The 5,609-nt window shown below is 60.8% G+C and overlaps 1 long non-coding RNA gene across 1 annotated transcript; it reads right to left on the bottom strand.

Moving 5' to 3' along the window:
* Positions 1 to 316: 316 nt before the first annotated feature.
* Positions 317 to 3,483, bottom strand: LOC123609860. Its single transcript, XR_006718007.1, has 3 exons — positions 2,560 to 3,483; positions 626 to 762; positions 317 to 500 (listed from the first exon to the last, which is right to left on the bottom strand). It is a non-coding gene; the product is annotated as an uncharacterized LOC123609860 (long non-coding RNA).
* Between the last annotated feature and the right edge of the window lie 2,126 nt (positions 3,484 to 5,609).

Here is a 5,609-nt window from a genome sequence, read left to right as displayed (position 1 = left end):
CGCCGGGGTCCCTCTCAAAGAAGGGGGCGATTGGAGAGGCGGCCAGGGGAGCGGGAGTGGGGGACGGGGTGAGGGAAACAGGAACAAGGAAGGCCACCCAGGCCCAACTGAGGTCACGGCTGCAGGCGCTGGGCGCACGGGGTGCGTCCAGAGGATGGAGACTGGGCAGACCCAGCTGCTCCCTCCCTGCGCCCCCTCATTTTGGGCTGTCGCCGTGCTGGTGCAGGGGCTCCCCCGGCTTCTGAGCAGCCCTGGCCCAGGAAAGCGGAGAGAGGCCGGCGGCCCTGTGGCGGGGCGCCAGAGGATGGTCTCCCGGGCTGCGGCTGGTGACCGGAACCGGCCGGGAGAAGGGACTCGGGCACCAGAGAGAGCGCCACAAGTAGCTGGGCCAGTCGTTTGTTGCTCCGTCTCGGAGCCCACGGTTCCTGGGCCTGGGCCTGTCTCGCTCTGGGCCTGGGGAACGTGTGGAAGTGTCCGGGGGCGGCTCTCCCAGTAACGGCCTGTTGAGAGCAGGACGCGTGAAGGGCTGCTCTCGATGTTTTGTCCCACCGTTCCTCTCGTTTCCTCCCTCCCCCTCCTTCCTCTCTTTCCCCCGAAACACACATACGCCTGGACACTCACACACCATCACCAAACGCTGCCTGAGTCTCTGACTCGTCTGCAGGGCGATGATAAATTTCTCTTCGAGCCGGGCCCTGCCTCTCAATGTCTCTCTCTGTCTGTGCCATCCATCCATCGTCTCTCTGACTTTAACTCAGAGTCCTTAAAAAAAATTTGTTTTAATTTGAGAGAGAGAGAGAGAGAGCACAGGCAGGGGAGGGGCAGACAAACAGGGAGAGAGAGAATCTTAAGCAGGCCCCACACTCCGTTCGGAGCCCGATGAGGCACTTGACATGGGGCTTGATCCCATGACCCTGGGGTCATGACCTGAGCTGAAATTAAGAGTGGGGTGCTCAACTGACTGAGCCACCCAGGCACCCAACTCTGAGAATCCTTAAACTTGTGTCCAATCATGAGCCATGGTCTGCCTGTCTAGCACTACGATTATCGTGAATGCAGTAAATATGGGCAAACACGCGCATAGACACCACTTGCTGAGCTAGATGGGGCCTGTCCTGCAGGACCTCAGGCACGTGAGACTGTGGTTTCTTGCGGCCCCCTCCCTGTCACAGGGCTGCTCCGTGACAACTGTCCTCACGGGCCGCCTCCCAGTGTGGCCGGGGATGAGGGCAGGGCCCACACAGGCATGAGGGTGTTCTCCAGGTTATGGGGGGGGGGGAGGGGCTCTGCCCCTGCTGGACCTTCCGAGCTGTGGGTGCAGACACCTGCAGGGGATGTGCTGGCCGAGAGCCCAGCAGAGGGTCAGAGGCTCTGGGTCCTCGATCACAAGGGTGTAGATGGGTTTTGCCTTCCCCGCGCTTCTGTGTGAACAGTTTGTTCACCAGCAGATGTTGGTGAGCGGGGACCGGGTCAGGCGGTGCATGTGACGGTAGCAAAGACGGGGAGAAACCCCAGTTCCTGCCCTGGGCACATCCCTATTGATGGGGGAGGTGAAGATCAAAGTCGCGGGTAAATGTGAAACGGCCCGTCCCGCCGTGTGGGGTAAGGCTGCCGGGTGGAGACGGCAGGGAAGGCCCACCTGCGGGTGTGATCGAGGATTCCGGATGGATAGGTACACCTGGGAGCCGTCAAAGGCAGACAGCGAATGTGGGGAGAGGGGCCAGGGCAGCCGAGGGTCTTGTCCCGAGTTCTTCCCCGTGTGCCGGGGAGGCCCCAGAACCGTGACGGCGACGCCAGCATCTAATCCATCTTTTGGGGTTTGCACCAAATCTCGAGGGTGCTGCCCTTTCGAAACGCTAAGACGCTGAGGGCGGGGGATGGGCTAGATGGGTGGCGGGCTTCGAGGAGGCACTTTTTGGGATGAGCACTGGGTGCGGATGCAGGTGATGAACCGTGACTTCTACTCCTGGACCCAGGATTACACCGTATGTTAACTAACTCGGATTTCAATAAAAGACAAGAAATCCTAAGACGTCGAGAGTGAGGCGGACTTTGGATTTCGTGCTCTTATCAGGAACGACGTTAGGTAATTGTCATAAAGGAAGGGCCATAAAACACGGCGTCCCCGTAGCGAGGCCCTGCTCGTTCTCCGGGCGCTGTCCCCCCACCTGCTCCATTCACCGGTCCTGAATCTTCGTGGGGCGGCCCTCTGCCACGGGCCAGTGTCGGTGAGCGCCGCCCCCCCGCCCCCGCTGTGCCCAGACGCCCCTGAAAACCGTGACAGAGGATGAATCGAAGGAACTGGCACAGACGGGCCACAGGCCCTGACCCGGTTCCAGGAGGAACGACAGGCCCGAGCAGACCGGCCCCCAAGCCTCGTAGCGGATCAGCCCCACCGACGGCGAAGGTCACTTACCGGAGGATACCGGGCGAGCTGCCTTTAGCGTTAACATTTTATAGGTAGGGAGACTGAAAATAACGATCCGTTCATCACGTTGCCCGGCGGCTGGCTTTGGCACCCTCCCGTAAAACCACCCGGGCACGCGCGGCCTCACGCACCTGCCCCACACAGCGTCGTCCCTTGCCCCCATGCGGCCTCAGGACGCCACACCTGCTCTGCCCCTCGGCCCCTCCAGGGCTCCTGCAGAGTCGCCGAGATGCCTTTTTGGTGAAAACCCTGCCGTGCTGCCAGGTTTCCCAGGGTTAAAGGGCAACGCGCGTGAAAATGGGAAAGGCGGTGGAAGCCGTCAAGAGGCCAGACACTGTTCTCCAGCCAGCCAGGCTGGGCGCTTTGCGCGGGTCGTCCTGCCCGAGACGCCTGCTTTCGAAGGGACAGTTTGCTGGGCTGTCCTGGCCCTGAGCCCCGGCCCTGAGAGAAGGTGGCACCGCTGCGGTCTGGGTTCTGTGAAATGCAGGCTTTCCGACGCAGCAGGGACCCACAGTCGGGCACCCCCCTGCCCTGCGCCCTCCGCGGAAGCGTCTGGAGGCCGGGAGACACGGCACGGGCAGACGCCCGCAGAGTCTCCCCGCTTACGACCCAGCCTTCCTTCCGTGAACACTGCTTTCAGCTTTCACTCTTTACGGGGCGTCACGTGCACACGGGAAAGTGTACTGAGCGCATCAGCTTGGGGACCTTTCGCACGGAGCGTCCCTTTGTGATCAGAGCCCAGATCAAAACCGGAGCACGCGGGACCCCGTGGCCTCCCCGGGGCCCTTTCCAGCCAGGGGGCTGTCTTCTGAAAGTTGTTTTGTTTGCATGTTTTTGTACCTTATGTAAGTGGATTTTGTGTTACCTTTTAATTGCATTTCCCTCTATACTTTAAGTTCTCCGTAGAAGGTGCACGGGATAACACTTGACCTTTGCTTAGAAGTGGAGGTGAACAGGGGCAGACTCTTGGTATCGGCTCAGGTCACGATCCCAGCGTTGTGAGATCGAGTCCCGAGTCAGGCTCCGCACTGAGGGTGGAGCCTGCTTAGGATTCTCTCTCCTTCCCTCTCTCTCCCTCTCTCTCTCTCTGCCCCTCCCCACCGTGCACATTCACAGGTTCTCTCTCAAAATAAACATTAAACAGCGACCACAAGTGGTGATGAAATCACCACTGGGAACACCAGAGGAGCCACACTGTCATGACTCAGCCCTAACGCCGGAGACCCCAGGATAGACAAGGAGGACCGGGTTGAAGTTGCCATGGAAACCAAGGAACAGCTGACGGGGGCGGGGGGGGGGCGGGGAGGGGTGTGAGGGCGGGATAGCAGCTGTTCCCATTTTACTTATTTATTAAAAATTTCTTTTAATGTTTATTTTTGAGAGTGAGAGAGAGAGAGCATGAGCAGGGGAGGGGCAGAGAGAGAGGGAGGCACACAATCCGAAGCAGGCTCCAGGCTGTGAGCTGTCAGCACAGAGACCCATGCGGGGCTCGAACTCACAGACTGTGAGATCGTGACCTGAGCTGAAGTCGGACGCTTAACCCACTGAGCCACCCAGGGACCCTGGCTGTCCCCACTTTAATTTCAGCGGGTCCCAGTCAACCTCAGGCGGGACTCACACTCGCTTGGCTCCCAGGGCTGGTGGGATTAGAACGTGGGCCCCTTCCCTCCAGAAGTCCCCTGGGGACAAAGGCCACGTCCCTCCGCTCACCTGTGTTCCAGGCACCTGCATGGTTCCGGGGGGCGCTCAGTGCCAGCCACGGGAGGGGTGAGAATCGCCCCAGAGGCGGCCACGGCCCGACGGTAGCCTCTTGCCCTCCTGGGGACGCTCCTGGGGACAGCTGGGCGGGCTGTCAACCCCGGTGGCTCCCGCCCTTCCCCTCTCCTGGCTCCGACTGCTCACCGCACGCACCTCCCGGAGGGAACGCGTTGTCGACACAGCAGGTGAGAGTGCACCCGGGGCAGTAACCAGGAGTAATTTTCAGAATGATCTGGCAGGTGATAGTATGGTAGTATAGAATAATCGAAACCCAGTATCCCTCAGGAAACCTTTCGTGGCTCCTCCGAGCTCCAAAGCGACCAGGCGCCGTGCGCCCTCTGGCAGGCCTGCGTAGGTCGGGCTGTGCCCACGGCCCCCGCCAGGCAGGGGGCTGAGGGTGGGCCCCAGAGGACTCAGGGGAAGGGCCACTCGTCATGTTAAGGGGGGCGGTCAAAGAACATCTTTACTCGTTCCGGTGAAGCCGTGCCACCGGCCGTGGAGCCGGGCCGGGAGGGTGGCGGGCAGATGCTGCAGTCTGAGGCTCAGAGGGGAACTGAGGCAGGCTGGCACAGGGACACAGGGCAGAGGGTGACCTTGTGTCTCCTGAGACTGGAGCCAGACGGGAGCCAATCTTCGTGAGGTGGTTCATCCACGAGGACAGGACAGTGACACAGCCCTGCAGCGTTTGAAATGGCTGAGGCACGGTCTGCTCGGCCCCGTGACAAAGGACCGCAGACGGGGGCTGAAACACAGACGTGTGTCCTCACAGCCTGGGGGCCAGACGCCCAGAGCCAGGTGCCAGTGGGGAGGGGTCCTTCTGACACCTCTTCTCCAGGCTTGCAGGGGGCTGCTGTCTCACCGTGCCCTCCCAGGGGCTCTGTGGAGGTGGGGAGGGAGGGAGGGGGAGAGGGAGTGAGGGAGGGAGGGAAGAGAGGTGAAGAGGGGGAGGAGGGAGGGAGGGAAGAGAGGCGAAGAGGGCGAGGAGGGAGGGAGGGAGAGGAAGGGAGGGAGGAAGGGAGGAGGAGGGGAGAGGGGGAGAGGGAGAGAGCACTCTGGTGTCTCTTCTCGCGAGGACACCAGTCCTGTCCTATGAGGGCCCCACACTCACCACCTCCTTTAACCTGTTACCCCCTTATGTGCCCATTCCCAAGTTCAGTCCCACGGGCATTTAGGGCCTCAAGCCAGTGACTGGGGCAGACGATGTGGCCACAGCAACCACTTCGGAACTTTTCGGGAGCCTTCAACGAGCCCTTATCACACTCCCTGGGTCTAAGAGACATCCTGCCGGAGAGACGAGACTAAAGTGCCAAAAATACTTCACGAAATGAGACAGCACACAGGAGCTGCACGAATGCGTTCGGCGTCCCGGTTCAGAGCTGTGTTTCGTCGTGAGGTGTTTTACAACTGGGATTTCTCCATCTAG

Source organism: Leopardus geoffroyi, chromosome B2, assembly GCF_018350155.1.
Source record: "Leopardus geoffroyi isolate Oge1 chromosome B2, O.geoffroyi_Oge1_pat1.0, whole genome shotgun sequence".
NCBI lineage: Eukaryota > Metazoa > Chordata > Mammalia > Carnivora > Felidae > Leopardus > Leopardus geoffroyi.
This window is presented reverse-complemented; position numbering and strand designations above follow the sequence as displayed.